Source organism: Lampetra planeri, chromosome 31 (genome assembly GCF_965212315.1).
Source record: "Lampetra planeri chromosome 31, kcLamPlan1.2.h2, whole genome shotgun sequence".
NCBI classification, from domain to species: domain Eukaryota; kingdom Metazoa; phylum Chordata; class Hyperoartia; order Petromyzontiformes; family Petromyzontidae; genus Lampetra; species Lampetra planeri.
Window position 1 is genome coordinate 7323192 of NC_136137.1, and position 24829 is coordinate 7348020.

General features: G+C 49.5%; 1 protein-coding gene across 1 annotated transcript in view; it reads right to left on the minus strand.

The window, feature by feature from the left end:
- LOC144729164 (5'-AMP-activated protein kinase subunit gamma-2-like) overlaps positions 1-23195 on the minus strand; it is a 148411-nt gene extending 125216 nt beyond the window's left edge. Inside the window, exons 1-2 of the mRNA XM_078609165.1 lie at positions 23062-23195; positions 12725-12812 (exon numbers count right to left, since the gene is read on the minus strand). The gene's annotated coding sequence lies outside the window, so the exon portion shown is untranslated. The remainder of the gene's footprint in view (positions 1-12724; positions 12813-23061) is intronic.
- Between the last annotated feature and the right edge of the window lie 1634 nt (positions 23196-24829).

A 24829-nucleotide genomic window follows, 5' to 3' on the forward strand; every position in this document is an offset into this window, starting at 1 on the left:
GACCAGTTCAGACATTCGTCACTGATGTTGGCCGTGAGCGGGAATCGAATTTGGATCACCGGTTCATAGCGCAGCGCGCTAACCGCTACACCACCGCTCCCCATATTCAGGCACACACACACAAACGCACATCCATATATATCAATTTCCGTAACGTGTGACAGCTAAAAGATTCACTTACATTAAATGTATACATACACACAGTAATACACTGATGCACACCCATGCAAGTTCGCTTCGGTTTAGATAAATGGGTGTACGAATATGTAAACATTAAACAGACCCACGTAGCAGGGTTGCCCCAGGATGATCCATCCACTTGTTGAGGTCACTGGCATAAGAATGTTGGAGATCTTCCGGGGACATTTAGCGCTTTCCTGTTTTTTTTTCTAAATCTACGTTTATTATTCTGGCTGATTAAGATGAGAAGAACGAAATCCAGTCGGTGAAACCGGACGGTCAGCACACGTACCCACGGCGCGAACTTTCAAGTACTTGTGCATCTACGATGCATCTACGATGCACAAGATAGTGGGGAGCGAGTGGAGTGGCACATGACGAGAAAGTGCCAAATTTGAACGGAAAGAAAGAAAACTAAAACTCAACTATTATTTTTATTTTACCAGGTAAGGCCCAGAAGTGACCGAGATTCTAAATGTTGTTTATTCTAAATGTTGTTGATTCTAAATGTTGTTGATTCTAAATGTTGTTGATTCTAAATCTTGTTGATTCTAAATCTTGTTGATTCTAAATCTTGTTGATTCTAAATCTTGTTGATTCTAAATGTTGTTGATTCTAAATCTTGTTGATTCTAAATCTTGTTGATTCTAAATGTGGAGGGAAAGACCGGAGGGCACAAAGAAAAATCCACGCGACCACGGGGAGAGAGACACACCGAAAACTCCAATTATACAGGCATCAGGGTCGGGATCGAACCAACAACATCTCCTGTATACTAGGCGAGGTGGTTAACATCTCGCCACCGTGGCGCCCATTAGACCGGCGTTGTGGACAGCTCGAAGCGCTTCTTTTTCTTCTTCCGCACGTCAAAAATATTCTCAGCGACGGGCCGACGCTCGCGTTACTTTGGTCCCCTGTTGAAAGACCTTTTTTGTGCCGTCGCTTTTCAGGCCGGGACATCTTTGTGGGGCATTCAGGCCGCCAAATTGACGACATTCGTTGTGCTTTCGCACACAGCAGCGGGGAAGACCGCGGGCAGGCTGTCAACTTCTCCACCCCTCGGAGGTGCTGGGCGGCACGAAAGAAACGGCTGGTGCACACGGGTGACAGATTTGTGGAGTGAGTGAAGATCACATCCTGATTCTATCTTATTCTTCTGCCTTCTGTGTTACTTCTTTCTTTAGAATTTATTTTCGCGTTCAGTCTGCTGTTCTTTTGTCCGCACCTCCCGTTAGCGCAGTTGGCTACGTACGGTGCAAAAGAAGTTCACCGTACACATACATCGTCGATAGAAAAGTTGAGGGAGAAATAGACCGAGGTGGTTCGGACATGTCGGCAGAAGTTTCGGGGGTTCTACGTTGGAAGGAAAGTCCAGAACATGACAATTGAGAACAGGGCCCTCCATGAGGGGTGTGAGTGGGGGGGGGGCTGGGGCAACTCACATCGTGTGGGCCGCCCCCGACGCCTTCAAACTAAACGGGAAGTTTTACATCCGACACCGTGACGTCTAAGCGCGGGGGGAGGGGGGGCCGGGGGGGGGGCTTCCCCAAAGAACAGGGCCCGGGGTGGTCACCCCGATTCGCCGTGTGCCCCAGGGACGGCTCTGGGGAAGAGAAAACGGGGGAGTTGTCGAGAGCGCGCGTCCGTGTGGCCGTGGAGATGGCGATGGATCGAAGGCTGTGGGGAGAGATGAATCGGGGATCGGATCCGGCTCAGTGGGGGCCGCTGTTGGCCTGTCTGTCTCTACACGTTCGTCGTGGCTACTTGTTTGTTCATAAATTCATAATTGCGTCTATGTACTGCCAAGGAGCATAAACCAGCAAGCGGGCTCCGGTAATCTTCGCAGTGGTTTGTGGATGACCATCAAACAAAGACGGTCACCGCATCGCACGGTTTCAGATGCGCTTCTGCGGCCGTCCGGAACGCGCTTCCTTCCAATATTAGGAAGCCACTAGAGCAGTACGCTTTTAAATCTAAGTTGAAAATTAATTAATTTAGATATAATGTTCGTGTTTAGCTTGCTGTGTGTGCTTGGGGCTTCTTCAGTAAGTGAACTGTTCCTCTTGATATTCTTCTATTTCTCTGCCATCTATCTGTCCATCTGATTACCTGTCGCTGCGTTTGCCTCTTTGCAATATCAGACCTCCCAGTTGTTGTAATTATATAGCAGACCGCCCTGCTCTTGCAAAGGCGAAACTGCTGGCAGGATTTGTTTTGCTTCTTGGTTCTTTCGGTAAAGTCACGCAGAAGGGAAATAATAAAATAATAAAAATAAAACATGATAAAATAATTCTCACGTTTCGGCCACACCTGAGGACGGCTGCTTGCGTTGTCGCCGAAACGTCGTGAGAATGATTTTATTATTTTATTATTTCCCTTCTACGTGACTTTACCGAAAGAACCAAGAAGATGAATCCCTGCAGTCACGAAAGCTTTAAATCGAAAGGATTTGTTTTGCTTACCAACAGGCTGCGGGGGGAGGCGGTGGCTTAGAAGGGGGCAATTGGATGATGGAAAACAACTGTCCAGGCAGGTGCGGCCGGACACGCGCCTGTGATGATGCGCGTGGTGGTGGCAAGGGTTGGTGGATTCGCGGCAAGTGGGTTCGTGGCCTCCCCATGTCTCTGCGGGACTGCTGGCTGTTTTCTCTGCGGGTACTCGCAGTGTGTCTGCTCACGAATTGGCCAAACATCCCAGTGTGGCACGACCCTCTTCAAAAGCAGTGTTGAGGCTCTACTGAGCCCTCCATCCGCCCCCCTCCTCCGCAATAAACCACCCCATAAATTTCGATTTAAAGCTTTCGTGACTGCAGAGATTCATATTCTTGGTTCTTTCGGTAAAGTCACGTAGAAGGGAAATAATAAAATACTGATGATGATTGCTTGTGTTGCAGTCAAAACGTCGTGAGAATTTTATTGTTTTATATTTACATTATTTTATTATTTCCCTTCTACGTGACTTTACCGAAAGAACCAAGAATATGCACCCCATAAATGTTTTGCATCGACGAAACAGATTCTTGTTTTTGCTGACTGTTGTGTGGTCGTCTGGCACGACCCAACAAACAACGCAGAGCTAAAGAGAAACAATTCGTGCTCCCGCTGTGTTGGTGTGAACATGTCACTGTCGAACTATTAACTCTGAATGGTTCCCAGCAGAAAGCAAATGTATTTCGCCTTTATTTTTCTACGTGGCGTTTAATATCCACACACCGTTAGCGCACACGTACGCGAGCTCGTGGCCAATGGTAAGTTGTACCGGCCCATCTGAGCCCACATCGCTGTGTGTGTACGTACTGTATGTTCCATAAACACAGTTTAACCTCGCCATGCTTGTGTTTACTTAATGGCACGACATTATCCTGACTTGCTTGTATTTGAGACGATTAAACTCTGCAGTGTGTGTGTGTGGTGAGCGGTGGCGCAGTGGTTTAGTGCACAGCTCCATAACACCCAGTAACCTGGGTTTGATTCCCGCTCACGGCCAACATCAGCGGCGAATATCTCAAAGAGCTACTAAATGGGCCTTCCCTAGGTCGACTCGGCGGTAAATGAGCACCCGAAACGGTGCGTAACCGTCAGCAGCGGGGAGACCGAGAGCCTGGTTCACGATCCGTGCCGGCCTTCATCTCTGCTCGCTGACAGCAGCACGTGTGACAATTCACGTGTGACAATTCACGTGTGACAATTCACGTGTTACAATTCACGTGTGACAATTCACGTGTGACAATTTACGTGTGACAATTTACGTGTTACAATTCACGTGTTACAATTCACGTGTGACGATTCACGTGTGACGATTCACGTGTGACAATTCACGTGTGACAATTCACGTGTGACAATTCACGTGTGACAATTCACGTGTGACAATTCACGTGTTACAATTCACGTGTGACAATTCACGTGTGACAATTCACGTGTTATGATTCACGTGTTACGATTCACGTGTGACGATTCACGTGTTACGATTCACGTGTTACGATTCACGTGTGACAATTCACGTGTGACAATTCACGTGTGACAATTCACGTGCGACAATTCACGTGTGACAATTCACGTGTTACAATTCACGTGCGACAATTCACGTGCGACAATTCACGTGCGACAATTCACGTGCGACAATTCACGCGTGACAATTCACGCGTTACGATTCACGCGTTACGATTCACGCGTGACGATTCACGCGTTACGATTCACGCGTTACGATTCACGTGTGACGATTCACGTGTGACAATTCACGTGTTACAATTCACGTGTGACAATTCACGTGTTACAATTCACGTGTGACAATTCACGTGTGACAATTCACGTGTTACAATTCACGTGTTACAGTTCACGTCCTCTGCGCCCTCCGCTCCCGCGACCACCACCCCCAACCCCCGCGTTGACCAGCGTGGTGAAGTATGGTCAAACACCCCCCCCCCCCCCCCATGACCGACACGGTGTGGGCAGTGCCGGATTATTATAGTAGCAAAAGTTGCTACAAATGCTACGGGCCCTGCACTTTCAAGAGCCCCGCGCTAAATGCTTTCAAGCTAGCCATTACGGTTCAGTGATTCTGCACTTGCTCTATTACTATAGTACTATACTGCTTTCAACTTTTATGAACGACTGGGTGTTGGAGGTTAGCGATTCGTCGCATTATCTAGCTGTATAGAAAATGAAAAAATACAATTACTTGACTATGCAAGTAAAAAAAGATGTGTTTTAATATTTATGTGTTTTTTATATTTATAAGATAAGCTGAAAACGTGCAAACAAACGCGCTCTCATAATACATGCATCGCGGAACAGTGGTTAGTGCACTGCGTTTTGAAACCCGCCACCTGAGTTCGACTCCTGGCTATGACTAACATCAGTGATGAGTCAACCAAGGGGAGACCCAGGACAGGTGATGTATACACCATCGCTGTAAACCCATACGGCTTACCCCGTATTCTTGTACAGGGAAATTGAGTTTTCAGGTCCATACGGCGTACAGCCGTTTCGATACGGGCAAAACAACAGTTTTTGTCATTTTTTTGTGTTTCTCCCTTGTGATGGGACTTTGTAGGATGAACGTTGAGATTTATAATTGGCACACGATGACCAATAAGATCTGAATTGGTTTGTAATGAAGCAGGCACTGATAAGGGGTTTACAGGTATGAGATACTACTCACCATGATGTCCGACCTTTCGCTCCACATGCTGGGAGCTTCGTCTTCTTCTGCTCCCAGCATGTGGAACGAAACGTCGGACCATCGTGTGGAACAGCACGCGGCATGACCTGAAAACGCACGGAAGAGCTGGGCAGCGCACAGCCACGAAACCCAATGCAGGAGTGTTTCTCGCTGCCTGTGTGAGGAAAACGGAGTGCCTGGAGAAACTCCGCGTGTACACGGAAAGCCCTCGCTTCATGCGTGGTGTTCACACTACAACGCGGTTTCGCTATAACGCGCTTCTTCCATTAGTGGGCACGTTTTGCACAATGCGTAACGCGCGCGCCGCTGATGCTCCTGCTGTTGTGGAGTGACTCATGCAGCCAGCTATGGCTGCAGGGTTTTGGTAGTATATGTTGTTTATGCCATTTATTGTGAAAATTCCGTCACAGTCCCTATGATCACTGTTTCATTGCTTTCATCGCTTTATTTTGGTGATTTCGAAAAGTGTATTGGTTTAGCCATGTTTGTTTGTTGTAGTACAGAGTTAGACTGATGGCCTTAATCTAAGTTGTCTTGTGGTTGTTGTTGGCTGTTTGACTTGCATCCCACTGGGATTTTTGCACACAGCTTTGGTGTACACGGTGTTTTTTTCTGCAATATTTTGCTGTCTTTTCTTGGATTTTCTGTTTGCACTCAGTCACATATTCACTTTAAGATGTTTTTTTGTTCATGTTTTTGTTTTTTGTGTGTTGCGGTTGCACCCGATTCAAGAGCCGAATGGCTCACACGGCTATACCTAATAAATTAACTTGAACGCGCTTTCTGAGTGGTCGGCGGCGAACTGCTTTCTTTAGCTGTAGCGGTGTGATGGAGTGACATCGACAAACTTTAATCCTTACTACATTCTTCATGGGTGGAGGGGGGGGGGTGTATTCGCTCAACGCGTTTTTCGCTTCAACAGGAACGCGCCTGAGCGGACCTTGAACGAGGGCCTGAACTGTTAAACACTCCAACCCGAAGACAGCAGCTTGTGAGAAAACAGTTTTGCAGTACTGCCACCTGCTGCCGTTACATATGAATGCCACGTGAGAACCTCGCTGCTTTGTTTACAACACAACTCACAAAATATCTTCCCAGAGATGCCCCTTCATCGCCGATTCCCCCCTCCACCCTTCTCCCTTGTTTAAGCCTCGTGATGCTGCCACGGCGGGTGTAACGGCGTGCGCGTTCGATCTCCTGGCGCGGCACAGTTGAAACAATGGGGGGGGGGGAGTTTAACCAACGTCCACCCAACAGTTTATTGAATTCGAATTTCGCACCTCGCCCGTCGCTCCCACTGATGCCCTCTTCTTCCCCCCACCCACCCACGTGTGCAGATACTACTGACTCTATTGTATGTAGGGCGTGTAGGCAATATATGGTCTACAAAATAAATTAGGGGGCCCATGGGCCAGCGGGGCACAGGATCGGGGCTATGAAGCTGGGGGTGGGTGGGGGGAATTGGGCACCAGGACCGATGCCAACCATGCCTCCGCCAGCTTGTTGCCATATTCATAACGCCCCTTATTGACTAATGCACAGACAATCAGGAAAGCCTTACCGAGTCTCAAGGTTTCTCAGGTGGGTCCTCCATTGGGATGTTTGGTCAATTTTTGTACATTCATGACTACTTGCCTCCATGTAAGCGGGAGCTGGAGTATCCAGAGAAGACGCTTCACGCATCCCATGGGACAGCTCCAGAAATGGGTCCATGAACCCATTTGTTGGCCTCCTTACATCACACCTATTGCCATCGTGATGACGGTAATGGTGGCGATTGTGGTTGGTGTGGTTCATCTTCTTGGTTCTTTCGGTAAAGTCACGTAGAAGGGAAATAATTAAATAATAAAATAATAATAAAACATAATGAAATAATTCTCACGACGTTTCGGCCACAACGCAAGCAGCCGTCTTTATGTTTTATTATTTTAATTATTTTATTATTTCTCTTCTACGTGACTTTACCGAAAGAACCAAGAAGATGAATCCCTGCAGTCACGAAAGCTTTAAATCGAAATGTTGGTGTGGTTGTGGTATTGGCATCTGTGGCAGTGCTTTTGGTTGTGATGGCAGGAATGGTGGTGGTGCGGCTGATGGTGGTACAAATAACGGTGGTGGTGGTGTACTAGTGGTTGCGACGATGGTGGTGTAGTTGTGGTTATGGTGATAACGGTGGTAGTCATTGCGTAGGGTTGTGGTGATGGAGGTGTTTGTGACGGTGGCTATGGTCGTGTTGGCTGCTCTGGTCGTGATGATTAGCACGGTCCGCACCTCCGGTTAGCAGAGTTGGCTAACGTACGGTGCGAAAGAAGTCCAGCACACGTATGTACATATGTATGTTGAACCTCTTTTGTGCCGTACGTAAGCCAACCGTGCTAATGATGACGGCGGCGGTGCTGCTGGTGGTGGCTGTGATGTTTTTTTTATTGGTTGCTTGGAAACGATTTTAAAGTTGGCAGGAAAATCGCCCTGTGAAGGCGGGGCTATTTTTAGTAACTTGGGGAGAGCGGGGGGGGGGGGGAGCTGGGGGGGGGCACAACATATTTCTCGGGGGGGCAACCTACGGCTTGACCTCCATCCAACATTTTGGGGGTGTCACCTACCTCCCAGCCTCCTGTGTTTTACGGCACCCGATGTCAATCGACTCCCAGGTGATTGCTAAACGTGTGGCAGCAATCCATCGAGGCACTGTGACTCATTATTCCGCGCGTAGATTTTTTTTTCATAGAAGCCGAGTCCTGCGCTGCCAATTTGATTTTGTTTTGTTCTTTCTAGCAGCAGCCGCCGCGGTCAACGCACCTCACATCCCATCAATTCCGAAAGCACCACGTGACCTCTGCCTCCCTTACTTGGGATCTAATTATTTTCGATTAGGTGTCCACGTGAACACGTGGTCGTATCTCCCCGTGTTGACACGCACGCTGTTGGGGGCGCGCGTTCGTTAGCGAGCGTCCTATGATCTCCCCATTAACAATGATGACGCGCTGCACGCGGGTACTCATTAAAGGCTGAGCAGACCTAGGGGAGACCCGGGACCGAATCAGATGATGGTCGCTGGGTCCATGCCACTCCCCCTGCGCAACCACCCCAATTATATTATCAAAGAAGAGCACCTTTGACTCGCCGGTGCTAATTGTAACCATTTTAGGCGATGCTGTGAGTTCAGTCATGGCCAGGAATTGAACTTGTGTTGTCGCTGCTGGCATGCTAGCGCAGCGCCACGGATCTCCCGTGTAAAATAGCCGGGCAACTGGCTCCACGGGGTCACAAATCAGATAAACTCAAACTTAAAACTTACATCGCGTTGAAGTTCCGGCACATTCTCACTCTAGATCTGACAACTCATTCTGATTGGTAGCGGTTGTCGTGCATAGAGACAGCACATACGCACGCACGGATTTGTACAAATACAATGTTTATAAAGACAAATATTTATTTTAGTGTTATTGACAAAGATCCCTTACACCGTACTATAATGTATAGTCACATACCCAGGCTGGGGCAATAGTGCGAGTGGTGGCGCTAGGCAGGCAATGTGAGTGCCAGGCTAGGTGCACTTTGATGCCTCGTATACACATGTGCAGCCTGCCATGTTGCACACACACACACAGACACACAGACTCTCACACAGACTCTCACACAGACTCTCACACAGTACACGAAGATCCCCCCATATAGCCTTTAACAGACTGTTAGGGACACATGCCATTAGCAAGTATCTACGAATGCTGGCATGGTACACGAGGGGGTGGGTGTGGGTGGCCAACAACATACCCGGCCGCCTTCGTCTCCCTAGTGGCAATGTTTACACATCGCACCAATTACAATACTCATTTTAGGCTGAGTCGACCTAAGAGAGGGCCCATGGAACGGTTCAGATAATCGCCACTGATATTGGGCCATGAGCGAGAGTCGAACTCTGGATCGCCGGGTTCGTAGCGCAGCGCACTAACCACTGGGCCACCGCCCTCCTAACACACGCACTGACACACGCACTGACACACGCACTGACACACGCACTGACACACGCACTGACACACGCACTGACACACGCACTGACACACGCACTGACACACGCACTGACACACGCACTGACACACGCACTGACACACGCACTGACACACGCACTGACACACGCACTGACACACGCACTGACACACGCACTGACACACGCACTGACACACGCACTGACACACACACTGACACACACACACACGCACTGACACACACTGACACACACACGCACTGACACACACACACACGCACGCACTAACACACACAGACACACACAGACACGCACACTGACACGCACTGACACACACTGACACACACTGACACACACTGACACACACTGACACACACTGACACACACACTGCACTGACACACACACTAACACGCACTGACACGCACTGACACACACACTGACACACACACTGCACTGACACTGCACTGACACACACACTGCACTGACACACACACTAACACGCACTGGGACAGAAGCCTCCACAGCAGCACGGCTTTGTGTCCTCTTGACTTTGGCTCGAGGTTTATGGGCATGCGGACCCGCGCGCGAATGTCGATTGATGAATGACGCGAGATGCCGGGCAACACAGGGGCCACCTCTCCCGGGAGCTCCCCCTGAGAGAGCCCCATCCACACGGCCAAAGGGATCGCTTTGCAGAGCCCCGGCTCTGAGCTACGACAGCACACTAAAGACAAACTCCCCCCCCCCCCCGTATAGCCTTAACAGACTGTTGGGGCAAGTGCTGTTAGCGAGTGGCACCCATGAAGGCCGGCACGGCACACGAGATGGTGGGTGGCCAGCACCACGCCCGGCCGCCTTTGTCTCCCCAGTAGCGATGTTTACACATCGCACCAGGTACTCATTTGAGGCTGAGTCGACCTAGGGGAGGTCCAGGACTGGCTCAAATTTTCGTCACTGGGTGTTGACCGTGTGCGGGAATCGAACCCGGGACGCCAGGTTCGTAGCGCAGCGCGCTAACCGCTACACTACCGCTCCCCGACAGCACACACGCATATCAAAGATCCCCCATATAGCCTGAACAGACTGTAGGGGCAAGTGCTGTTAGCGAGCACCTATGAAGGCCGGAACGGTACACGAGGGGGTGGGTGGCCAGCACCACGCCCGACCGCCTTTGTCTCCCTAGTGGCAATGTTTACACACCTCACCAGGTACTCATTTGAGGCCGAGTCGACCTAGGGGAGGCCCGGGACTGGTTCAGATAATTGTCACTGATGTTGGCAGTGAGCGGGAATCGAACCCGTGTCGCCGGGTTCATAGCGCAGCGTGCTAACCGCTGCACTACCGCTCCCCACTACACACGCGTATACACACACGCACACACGTGCACACACACACACGCGTATACACACACACGCACGTACCGTCGTGTACGCCGGGCAGCAGGCTGGCGCAGTGGTAGCAACTCGTGCCTGAAGCAAGAAGGCGTCTGGGTACCTTCCTGCGTGAGGTTTGCTCGTTCTCTCCTTGTTCTGCATGTGTTTGCTCTGGGTTCTCCTGTTTGCTGCCATCGTGAATAAAACCCCTCATACTAACTAGCTATTGTTATTTAGCCAGCTAAGGACCAATGAGCTATAGGGCCCTTTCTCAGAAGTGATCTGGCCACAAATTATAGCTCAACGAAGTTGCTTATCATACGGACATTTATCGCTGCCAATTACTCAAAATGAGTGCCGTTTCTAAATGTGGAGGGGAGAAACCGGAGGACCCGGAGAAAAATCCACGCGACCACAGGGAGAGAGAGAACACGAAAACTCAAAATATACAGCAGGCGTCAGGATCGGGATCGAAACCACGACCTCCTGCATACCAAGCGAGGGGGTTAACATCTCGCCACTGCATCCCAGTGCTAAATAATGACCTGCATATGATTCAATTGGGATCGCACACAGCAGCAGAATCGCCCCCTACTGCGAAAACTTGGCAGGACCCTCCTGAAAACGAGTCTTGAGCGTAGTAATGAACACATTCCTGCGGAGGGAGCTGGTAGGAACGTTGGGTTGCTCGGTCAATGGTCAGGGTCAACGGCGGCGTAGTGTATTCCGCAAATATGCCCGACTGTGAGGGCGGGCACAAGCCGGCGTGAGTAGGTTAAACGTTGAGTTTTATAAGGGCACCACGGGGTGACCAGCCCCTCCCCACCCAGCCCCACCCCTCCCATCCCCACTCCTCCCACCCAGCCCCACCCTCCCCACCCAGCCCCTCCCCACCCAGCCCCTCCCCAACCAGCCCCACCCCACCCTCCCCTCCCCACCCAGCCCCTCCCTCCCCACCCAGCCCCTCCCTGCACGACGGACGGACACAATAATCCTCCGTGGGCTGGTGTAACCAGGAGGTTCCTACCAGTATAATAATGTAATAATACTCCACATACACACATCCACATCTACTGCGCACACACAGTTCCAATCCTCAATATATTCAGGGCTTCATTTCTCACCCAATATTTTCCAGACCACCATTATAGGCTGTCATAGTAGCGATTATCGGCATAAGGCACTACCACTAGTGCACGACGATCCAATATTACTGTCTGAGCCTATCCTATGAACATGTTCATGAACAAAATGATAATAATAATAATGCCAACATAATTCCTGGAACAGCATGCCATACTCTTCTGGCTGAAGTTAAGCACTTGCAGATGATAATAAAGAGAGCAACCCCTTTGTCAATCCCCTGTCTTATCACCAACTCACCTGGGACGTGCCAGATCCCATCAGATCTCCGAGGCTGGAAGGGGCAACCACCCTACATAACAGGCGTTATAGCCTGCAGGCCTACATAGTGGGCAGCAAAGGGCTGCACAGCTAAATCCATCGTTGTAGCGTACATCTATGTTCCAGAGTACACGCCGAACCTGCAGTGACCGGCGTGGTGAAGTATGGCCAATTAACCCCCACGACTCGCGCGGCGTCAAGATGCCCTCATCCACGTCAATCCACTGCTGGATGACAGCCTCCCAAACCTTTCATTGATCCGCGGCAATCTTGCGCAATCGCTCAGCCCAATTGTTACCAAGCCGAGCTGATTTATCTCCAATAATGAGAAGCCGCCCAAGTACAATTTAAAACAGATTTGTGTGTGTGTTCAGTTTGTTGTCCTTCCCCGCACCTCCGATTAGCGCGGCTGGCTACGCACGGAGCGAATGAAGTTGAACATGCACACATACAGTTGTATTTAAACTGGTGTGAAAGGTCAACTTGTGCGCGGTTTATAAACTTGATTTTTTGTTGCAGTTTAAATGTTTTGCCCTTGAAGGGGGCCCTTGGCCACTCGAGTCCCTAGCGACCGCGTGCCACTGATAGCAGCACAGTTACCTGGCACTCAGGAGGCGAGATGCCCCGCAGCCTTCAAGAACTCTCCCGCCGGGAACGGCCTCCCATCATCTCACGGCAGAGACCGGCCCTGGAAGATAACGGCAAGGAGCCACTTCAATACGAGATCAAAACAAGGCAGACGATGTGTTTACTGCCATTACATATCAGTCTCTGCACACAAAACATTCAAGTATTTCGCGCAAAACCCATCAGCCGTACGCATGGCCTCTGGGGCATACAAAGTAGCAGGTGCATTATTTCAAGACGAGCAAACTCTGAACCGATTTTTTTTTATCATGCAGTGTCTCATCAGCAGATCAATCAGGCTTGTTTGAATCAATGCTGGTGAACGGTCGACATTATCGGCAAAGAGGACCCAATTTATCTTCAATGCGAGTTGCTTCAATGGTATGGTGTTGCAGGCTAAACTGCCAGCACTGGGGGGGGGGGGGGGGTCCATGCCAATTTAAAGAGGAGAGTTTTCAGGACGGACTTCAACACGTCTCACGACTCGGTCTTGTTAGCAAAGGCAAAGCGTTCCGAAGCCTGGGAGCTGTGCTGGCAAAAAGCGCGATCACCCCAGCAATTGAGTACGCTCATCAGATCTTCCAGCACATCCGGCCAACGTGGAAGAGTAGACCAAATACTGCTGAGAGCTCCCTCTAGTTCGGAGGCCCTTCTGCCGGCAGTGGGGTGAGCGAGCGATTGCGAGGCCGCAGCTTCATCTTCTACACGATGCCAGTGGCACCCTAACGACGATGCCACGCGTAGGCTAACCCGAGGTGCGAACGTCTCTGTACAATTTAACACGTGGGTAGGCTTTCGCGAACAATATCATCCATAATATAGGTTTTTGGGTTATATCGTGTAAATATAAAAGTGTCGTTAAACACATTTATATTTACGCGATCTAACCCCCCAAAAAAAACCTTTATTATGGATCTCTGTACAAATCTCGGGACGCAGCCCACACCGTTGGAGCTGTGGGCTGTCCGATTAGTGGTGGGTTCTACGTGGTCACCGGTTTAGATCCTGCTGGACACGTGTGAAAAAGAGCTTCATAGCTCATCGTATTTCTCAGGGATAAGTATTCTGAGTCGCTGGATGACCTGGTATTTGCTACAAACTATTTGGTGGCGCTGCTGCTGCTGCTGCTGCATTGGCGGTGCTGCACGAGCACAGAGAAAACAACAAATAAGTCAACACGTGAATGAATAACACTGTGACTTTAAAATTAATGAAATAAATAACAGCATTATTTACGTGCCGTGAAGAAAGGCCTTGAACCCGAAACGTCGCCTGTTTCATTTTTTGTTTTCATTTTAAGGCCTGAATAAAAGTGGTTGACTTCCTTTCGATGTTTACATTTCTGTATGCAGGCCACCCACTTTTATTCAGCACATCAAATTGTATTCATTTCTGGGGTGACTGCTTTTCTGCTTTTGAGTGCAAATAAAAGTGCGTGCATTTAAAAAACTTGTTTTTGACCTATTTTTTTTTATTTTAAGGCAACGGTGTTCTTGACGCACGTGTTGAAGTATTGTATTATTGTTATGGTTTGCTCATGCTATCACGAGTTACTGTTGTACCGCTATAAGTAGTTCTGCAAGTTGGTCGACATCTGCTCAATGAATTGACGGTAGGGCTTTATCGGACGAGATTAACCACGATGCAGTTCTTCCGGAACTGGTGGTTTTTCTTTTCTTTCCCTCCTACAATGCTTCAGGCCATTTCGCCGTTTCGCACGTGTGAGCTTTTTTTTGTGTGTGCAGCCCACGTGTTTTGTGGGCGTTGTGAAAGGCCCCTATGGTTTGTGATTTCAGCTACACGCCCTATGTTGTAGCAGTGCCAGCCGAGTTCCGGGGGCTCGGTGACACCACGCCAGAGGAAGCATTTCATGCTCATAATCTATTTAAGCGGCAATTAGTCACGGATAAGTGTTCCTCGGGTTCTGAACGACGTGAACTGGAAAGACACCAAACGGCAATAATGAAAACCGCAAGTGCGTTTGCAACTGTTTCGCACAATGATAATTACGTTATCGCTTTTAACCTAAGCGGCGGTAATTATTTTACCCGTTATTATGCATGTAGTTTGTGTATTTTATAATTTTTATGATTATTTTATTACAGTAGTTTAATGGCATTTTATTGTGGGGGGAGGGGGGGGCCTCAAGTGGTTACCGGGTGGCTTTACACGCACACGGTAACGTTGGTGCACCCCCTTGGGGCTGTGAGTTATGAGGCCACACGCACTGCTGATGGGAATCGGTGAGGTTGAAACCCAATTCAGGAGGGTTGCCTCGCGCGATAAGACGAATTCGACTGGGAACCGTGCATCCGGGAGACATCGCCAACAGGTGATAGATGACGCTTTGGTTTGTGTTCCAATCGAGTCTGAGCATCGCAACTCAAAACCATGGACCGTAAAAAACACGTGGAGGCGGTGGCTGGGTGTGTGGGTGTACATATACAATTCCCCGACTCGGATGAAGCAATTGATCAGTTAAATCGCTGAGATTCTAATTGGTGATCCTCATAGGCCGCGCAGTGCAAGGGAAACAAAAGGGATTGGTGGCTCGCACCCTGTGATTCAGAGCGTTGTGAAGAGGGAAAAAAAGCTTCACAGCTCATCGGATTCCTCCGGGCTGAAGAAATATTCTGAATTTGGAATGCGAAGGTTTGGGTTGATGACGCACATTTGTGAAACTCGTAAGCTCGGCCGGGTTGCGAGGTCGTGACGAGGATGACAATGCACGACAGTGGCGTTCACGGACCTGTGGATGTTAACCAACTAACTGCGTGGCTCCATTGGAACCTCATTTGCCAGTAAAAAATATGATAATAGTTTTTTTACCCTTCTATCCGTCATCTGGTCCAACCCTTGTGAGACTAGGCTCTAAGGAAAGCTGTCTCGGGTGTGGACCAATCAACTTCAATGACAGTGCACATTATCAGAGTTATGTTTTTGTTTGCACTATGACTGCAGGTATTGTGGTCTATGTAAACATGACTCCTTGTAAAAAAAGGTGTCAGTTTTGTTGCCAGATAGAAGGGTAAAAAAACAATTATCATAACTGCGTGGCTTTTTACTTTTTACACGTTTTTATTTAACTCACTCCGTCTGTTGTTGTTGTTGTTGTCGTATCCTCACATCTTGTAACTCAATTTTAACCCACTTCCCAATGTGGTATCCACTGCAAACTTGGTATACATATGTCATACTGATGGCAATACTATATTCTATCATAAAACTTAAAAATATATTTTTAAACAATCTTTTTACACGCTTTGTATTAACTCACTCTGTCTGTTGTTGTAGTCGTATCCTCAAATCTTGTAACTCGATTTTAACCCACTTCCCAATGTGGTATCGACTGCAAACTTGGTATCCGTATGTCATACTGATGACAATACTATATTCTATCATTGAAAATAAACACAAATATTTTTTTACTATCTTTTTTGTATGTTATGTTTCGGCTTGGCTCTAATTGTCCACGCTCAACTGACGTTGGCTGTAAATCACCACGGTCTCTTCATGGCAAGCTTCGGAGCCACTTCCTGGAGTCGTGGGAGTTCTGCCATTACGAGTACGGTACATTTCATGAAAGCGTGTTTAAAAAAAAAAGTATTTTGAAATATTACTTATTGTTGTGTTCACCTCAGGGCTGCGCCTTGATAAAGAAATGTGGGCCCAGCAAGACCTCTTCTTTTATTCTCTCTCCCTGGTGACATAAATGTCCTGTTATGTAATGTAATCCGTAAGCTGTTGGGAAATGTTAAGTGTTTAATGAGATGGAGGTAAATGTCAGTGACTCTCTTGATGGTTAAAAATTATATTCTTAAGAGTTGGCGGGATAACTAAGGGGTCAGAGCACGCTGACCTGGTTTTTAATCGAGTTACTCACCTGTGCTATGAATTAGGGGCCATTCCTCGAAACGTCGCCTGTTATATATGTGTATATGTTTCCTTTAAACGCCACACGGTATTAGTGAGGAATGTGTTGAGTTTTTTTTAGCGACTATACTGCCTTTTCAATTGCGGCATGTTGATCGACACACGCACACACAGACACACACAAACCCCCATCACAATAAATCTGGCTCTGTACTTAATACGACTAAATTCTAGCTCTGACAATTAAGACAAAATACAAACATACATATTGTTTCGCCAGTGACGCGATGAACATTACCCTGTCGGTGGCAGGGCGGGTTTAAAAGTGCTGCCCCGTGACTGTGGTCATGACAGGCCACTTCGGGGGATGCTCTTTTTATTATTACACATTTATTATTTACTTAGCAAGGGTCCTAAAACCCTCCCTCCACCCGACACAGCCGATTCGTGAAGTTGTCACGTGGTGAACAAACGTGATGAATCTACGAGTGCTTCAGTAGCAGCACCAGCAATCCACGACGACACCTTTACCGCGGTGGCTAGGAGATGTTAACTACCTCGCCCGGTATACAGGAGGTCGTGGGTTCGATCCCGACCGTGACGATGTCTGCTGCTATATATTTGAAGTTTGCGTGTCTCTCTCTCATCATCATCACGGTGGCTAGGAGATGTTAACTCCCTCGCCCGGTATACAGGAGATCGTGGGTTCGATCCCGACCCTGACGATGTCTGTTGCTGTATATTTGGAGTTTGCGTCTCTCTCTCTCATCATCACGGTGGCTAGGAGATGTTAACTCCCTCGCCTGGTACACAGGATGTCGTGGGTTCGATCCCGACCCTGACGATGCTTGCTGCTGTATATTTGGAGTTTGCGTGTCTCTCTCCTTGTGGTCGCGTGGATTTTTCTCCGAGTCCTTCAGTTTTTCCCCTCCACATTTATAAACGTGCGTTTTTAAGTATTTGGCTGTGATACATTTCCACGCGATAAGCCACCTCATTGAGCTCTCATTTGTGGCCAGGTTCGCCTCTGAAAAAGAGCTATATAGCTCAGTGGGTCTTACCTGGTAAAATAAAAATCGCTTTTTTTGTATAACAAATGGCTACGGACGTTTCGCTTGCAGTTACAATCTGCACCATCAGGCAGTTGCCAGAAATGTTACTCTGCTCCCCCTCCCTCCCTATGCACACATGGCTGTCTCAGCAACCTACTTGCTGTACTGCCACACGTTGTCCGCGTGGCTCAGCAAGCTGGTATATTCATGCCTCACGACACTTACCATGCCCCCCAAAACGTCAGATATTACAGTCACCCATGTTATGCACCTCATGGCGCATAACATGAAGAGGAATTCCTCCTCCAACAAGGACAAAGATCCCCCGTATAGCCTTAACAGACTGTTGGGGCAAGTGTTGTTCACCTATGAAGACCGGCACGACACACGAGGGGGTGGGTGGCCAGCACCGCTCCCGGCCGCCTTAGTCTCCCTCGTGGCGATATTTACACACCGCCCCAGGTGAGACTGAGGCCCAGGACCGGTTCAGATGACCGTCACTGGGTGTTGATGGCCGTGAGCGGGAATCGAACCTGCGTCGCCGGGTTCGTAGCAGCAGCGTAGCGCTAACCGCTCCGCCACCGCTCCCCATGGCGTGAAGAGGAATCCCCCCTCCAGCACGCGCGCGCACACGCGGGTTCCACGGCGTGATCCCCGGGGGAGGGGGGGGGGCTCTACGTTTGACCTGAGAACCAGGACACTGATGTTTACTGGAGAAATCGTGCATCTGTCTCGTTCATAAACAACGCAAAGTAAACACAGAACGAGCGCATTCCTGGGCGGCTCGTTCTGTTTATTTTTGTTTTTAGTATCCGAAGTGAATCCAACCGTGGGGATCTTTTTTGTTGTTTGCGTTCGCTCTTTGCCGCCTAAACACCCTGGGGCCGTCATCGTTGGTGCGCTCTGGCGGCGATGAGGCAGATGTCGCAACCGGGTACCCGATACCCGTACCCTACCCGATACCCGGCTACCTGTACCCGGCCGGGTACGGGTTTGGGTACCCGTTTGCGATCCTGGTGCGGCCGGGTACGGGTACGGGTAGACCAGTGAGTCACTGGTGAGTCACCGTTTGTCACTCATTTCCCAACGTCGTGTCTCTTTTCCCAATTCAAGTTCCTAGAATCAACCCACCCGCGCCTGCAACATGGCTTCATCCCAGAGGTCGCAATCAGGCACCCGATACCCGTACCCTACCCGTACCCGGCCGGGTACGGGTACGGGTAAGGAATCAAAACCCGTTTGCGACCTCTGCGATGAGGTGTGGAGCGGCCGTGGCATTGCCGATGAACACTGGAGCGAAGACCGTCTATGCAGTGCTGGCACCGAGCTCGTGATGATGATGTCCATTATTGTCATCATAGTTCACGGCCCTGCGCCAATCCACAGCTGGATGGAGGCCTCCCAATGGCATTCTGGTTGCTTTGATCATACTTCACCATCCTGGTCAATGGGTTGGTGAATGAAGGAAGTGGGGGCGGGGAGGTGAGTTACCGGTTCACTCGTCACTGATGTGACCCGTGGCTGAGAACCAAACTCAAATGTGTTGATGTCCTAACCACTGTGCCACCGTTCCACCCGATTCAGTGATGCTGCGTGTTCCCTATACCGGTGAATTCCACATCCCAGGGACTGTAATTCCACATTCCTATGCCAGGGACTGTAATATATATATGGATTCATGCGGTGTATCTACATTTTCTCTCATCTCACCAAATCTCTAGCTCTTGTCTACGGCGTCTCTTCGGGCATCGTGATCGGAGCTCAGAAACTGAAAAGTTTGGGGCCCTCTTTTAGTTTTGCTTAGGGCCCCCAATGGAACGGCACCACCACTGACCATCACCAAAGACAAAACTCCCCCGTGTAACCTGAACAGACTGTCGGGGCAAGTGCAGTTAGCGAGCACCTATGAAGGCCGGCACAGCACACGAAGGGGTGGGTGGCCAGCACAACGCCCGGCCGCCTTTGTCTCCCCATTTGCGATGTTTACACACCACACCAGGTACTCATTTGAGGCTGAGTCGACCTAGGGGAAGCCCAAGACCGGTTCAGATAATCGTCACTTGGGGTTGGACGTGAGCGGGAATCGAACCTGTGTCGCCGGGTTCGTAGCAGAGCGCGCTAACTGCTGCACCACCGCTCCCCACTAGCACCACCACCACCGCGAACGTTCCACACACGAATGCAAATACCAACCCGGGAGAGAGAGAGAGGGAGCAGGCGAGTGAGCAGCAGCAGCAGCAACACACGCGGTTATGTAACCGCGAGCCGCTTTCGTTTCGAGATTACCAATTTTTGTAAAGGCCCTCTATAAAACTGAGTGTTATCCTCAGTTTTGTTGCCAGATAAAATGGTAAAAAAAACAATTATCATATTTTGCTACTGGCAAAGGAGGTTCCAATGGTTTGTTATCCTCGTTATTATTATTATTATTTCACCACGAGGCAGCAGTCAATTCACAGCCATAAAGCGCCTTGCAAAAAGGTCGTCGATGACTGTGATGACGACGACGATTATTTATTGTGACGGTTATCATGGGCCGTGCTTCATTTCAGCCGGAACAAGTCCGGGACGTTCCTTGCGGGGAATAATTTCGGCACTCTGCCCAAATGCATCTCGCCTCGTTGTCTTTGCAGGTTTCTTCATGAGCATACTGCGCCGTACAATATTCAAAATAAACCCGTTCGTGGGATTATTGGAATATAATCGAACGTGGAGGTGAGTTTCCGGCATCGAGGCGGTGCTCATCTCACGTTCACAACCCTGAGCCGGTTGGTGGGAATTCCACATTCAGATGGCGGGGCCGAGTCGGTTCCACTGGAAAACTACTGTTGACTTCCCCCTAAAGTGATACTCATTTTATAGACCCCCCCAGGAGGAATGTTTGGCTGAGTCAACCCAAAAGCAGGGCTTGAACTCGCAACCTTTAAATTGTAAGCCGCTCACTCCACCGACAATAATATACAGTATAGTAACGCGTAGGCGTACCTTGTAACTCTAGTTGTAGTGCCTTACGCCGAAAATCCCGATTCCAAGCCCGCCTAGTAGCGTTTCGGAGAACAGAAAGTTCTGGATATCATCGGCATCACTATCTTCATACAATTCGTTGTTCATGATGTATGATTTTAAGGGATAACTATATTTTTTTATTTTTTGTTCCTGGGTAGTAAGTGTTACTTCCTAATTGCTTATGCATCAAAAGTACAGAAAATGGCTATTATGCCCCACAAACTTTGCTTTTGTGACCAGGACAGTGATATTTGAAACGTACCTATTTTTTTATGTGAAAACGTGTGCATATGTGTCATTACTTCGTGTAAAGTCCTGGTCACAAAAGCAAAGTTTGTGGGGAATAATAGCAATTTTCTGTACTTTTGAGGCATAAGCCATTAGGAAATAACACTTAGTACCCAGGAACAAAAAAATAATAAATTTGTTACACAATGCTTTTTTGGAGTGGATGATTAACTTTGCTTTTGTGTCCTGGTCAAGCCTTCATCCAGCGGTGGATAGACGAAGGGCCTTCCAAAGATTGTTGCGCAATTCATTGTTTGTTTGAACGGTGTGTGATTTGCAGTGATACGTAACGTGCAGGAGAGCTTTGTCTATGAATCGAGCCGTCGACGTGACCTTTACCGTCCAATTTAAATACGAATGGCCCCGCTCGAGTTAATATTTAATAAGCAAACCGCGCCGCCGTCGCTGTACGCACGCTTTCGGAAGCCAAACAGGTTCCCAGCCTGGCCAATCGTGCTTTAGATGCGTGACATCTGCGCACAACAGGTTGCTCATAGCTCTGCGCCGATACCGAGGGCAGGGCAAACAGCGCAGTAAACGTGGCCCGGGCCATGGCAGTACATACAATCCACTGTGTTGTACTGTAATTCTATGCTCCCACGTCTATTGCTCCCAGCCGTCAAACGCACCGCGCCGCCACCACCACGGACCCACACGGCTTGGGAAGGGCTCTCATCCAGCAGTGGATTGATGAAGGCCGAGATCGACATCTGTAGATTCATTATTATTTTTATGACTGTGAAAGTATGGCTTAGAGTTAGCACACCCAGGCACGTATTATACAGTAATACCATATCAATATTGTAATCATCATCATCATCATCACAATTAGTGCCATAATCAGCATCATCATCACCATCAGCAGCGTGTCGTGGCAGCATCAGGAATAGTTCCATCATCATCATCAGATGCAGCAGCAGCTGCATCATTACTAGCAGCAGTATCGTCATTACCATCATCATCAGCAGTAGAATCATCATCAGCAACAGCATCAGCATCATCAGCAGCAGCTTCATCTTCATAAATAGCATCATCATGATCAGCATAATCATCATAAGCAGTGTCATTATCATGAACATCGGCAGCAGCATCATGAACAGCATCATCATCAGGAAGTAGCAAGGGTGTCATTATATCAATGTGTAACAAAAACATCTACATTTTTTGTTCCTGGGTAGTAAGTGTTATTTTCCAATTGCTTATGCCTCAAAAGTACAGAAAATGGCTATTATTCTCCAGGAACTTTGCTTTTGTGACCAGGACAGTGATATTTTGAAATGTACCTATTTTCAATGTGAAAACGTGGTGTGCATTTGTGTCATTCCTTCACGTAAAGTCCTCGTCACAAAAGCAAAGTTTGTGGGGAATAATAGCCGTTTTCTCTACTTTTTAGGCATACGCAATTAGAAAATAACACTTACTACCCAGGAACAAAAATTGTGTTACATAGTGAGCAGCATCCTCAGCAGTACTGTCAGCATTCAGCAGAGTGTACTGCGTTCATCAATATTTGCAAGGTTCGCAGGCATCTTCTATGTGCAGGTACAGGTGTGTACAGGTGTGTACAGGTGTGCGTCAGTACGTGCAGCTTTCCGCAAGTGCACGTGTGTAGGTGAATGTAGGTTTCTGTGCCGCATTGGTGTTTGTGCAGAGGGGTTTGTGTGTGCATGTGGGTGTGTGTGTCCAGGTGTTTCGTGACCTGTACAGGTATGTGCATGCGTGTGGCGATTATCTTGGTGTGTGTGCTAGCGTACACGTGTGTATCTGGCACGTGTGTGTATACATGTATATGTGTATGCGCGCAGATTCATAGGTGCTCGCAAACAGCTCTTGCCCGAATAGCCCGTGCAGGCTATATGGAGCTTATTTGTCTTTGTAAGTATCGTATATGGTAGTTACACGTGTGCAGGCTTACGCAACATTGTGTATATACTGTATACTATGTCTAGTTGTATTCCTGTGTGCGTGTGTATGCGCGTGTGTGTACGAGTACGTGTAGCTACACGGCAGACAGACACGTGTACACACGTATGTAGGTGTACGTGTACAAACACACACACACCCATACAACCAACAACGATGACTTCATACCATTCCGCTAAGATGATCCTCCTCTGCGTACGACAGTAAATTTTCCCTCCAGAGATGACCTTCAGAAGGCGTCCTCTCTCCTCGTCCGCCTCTCTTCTCGTCTCTCCTCTCTCCTCGTTCTCTCTCCTCCTCCTCCCGCCCCCGCCCTGTCTCCCTCTCGCCGCCTCTGCCCGACTCGCAACTCTGTCCCCTCCACAAGTCTCTCGCTGCTCCGGGCTCGGGGCGAGGCTGCACTCCGGGCTATATCGGAGGAGACGAGTGACGCTGCTGCTGCTGCTGCCGCTGCGTGGGGTGGGATGGAGCCGCTGATGATGAAAGGCGGAGCACTGCCAGGGGCAGGTTGACGCTTCGCACGTGCACACACAGACACACACACACACACAAAGACAAAGATCCCCCGTATAGCCTGCAACAGACTGTTGGGGCAAGTGCTGCTAGCGAGCAGCACCTATGAATGCTGGCCACGGTACGCGAGGGTAGTGGGTGGCCAGCACATTGGCGATGCTTACACACCGCACCGGGTACTAATTTGCGGTTGAGTCGACCTAGGGGAGGCCCAGGACCGGCTCAGATAATCGTCACTGGTATTGACCGTGAGCGGGTCACCGGTTTGGTAGCGCAGTGCGCTAACCACTAGGCCACCGCTCCCCATGCACACAGACGCGCTCACACTCAGACAGACGGACATACACACAGACAGACGCACACACACACAGACGCACACACACACAGACATACGCACACACGCACACACAGACAGACGGACACACAGACAGACGCACGCACACACACACAGACGCACACACACACAGACGCACACACACACAGACGCTTAACACACACATGGACGCGCACACACAGACGCGCACACCCACACACAGACGCACACATACAGACGCACAGACGCACACACACAGACGCGCGCACACACACACAGACACAATGCACGGGGAGACAGGAAGAACGAGGAGTCGAGGCTGAGCTAATCACAGCTCGCAGCGATAAGGGCTGAATGGCCCGTGCCAGTGTCATTACATGGTGCGACATAATTTCTGGCCGAGTGGACCTAAAGGTTCAGAGAGCCACTCCCGGGCAATTTATTGTGCGATATTTATCACACCCGTTACTGTTGTTATTATTATCACTGCAGCGTGGTGGCGGCGTGGCCAGAACGCGCGACTTACAATCGGAAGGTCATCGTAAGCCAGTGCTCTATCCGCTGCTGGACGAAGGCCTCTCTAAACCGCCTCTATCCCTCGCATGCTCCCGTGGTGGCCGTGCTCACGGTGCACGCTTCCCTCCTCTGGCTACCATTCCGTTACCAGTCTCAGCTGCCCGGTCGTCGTCCGCTCTCACCGCTTTCCCTGCCCGCCATGCCCACGTGCTCTGCCCACCATGCCCACGTGACCGGCCCGCCATGCCCACGTGGCCTGCCCGCCATGCCCACGTGGCCTGCCCGCCATGCCCACGTGGCTTGCCCACCATGCCCACGTGGCCTGCCCGCCATGCGCACGTGACCGGCCCGCCATGCCCACGTGGCCTGCCCGCCATGCCCACGTGCCCTGCCCGCCATGCCCACGTGCCCTGCCCGCCATGCCCACGTGGCCTGCCCACCATGCTCACGTGCGCGTCTCTTCGCAGTCGCGTGCGTCGCCGATTTGGTGTCGGTTCTCCTAATCACGTGTCCCTCCACCTTCTGTGTCTCGGTCTAAATGCAAGTGTGCGTCCTCAGCCGTTGTTCGCTGTGCGCTTCCCAGGAACAAACGCA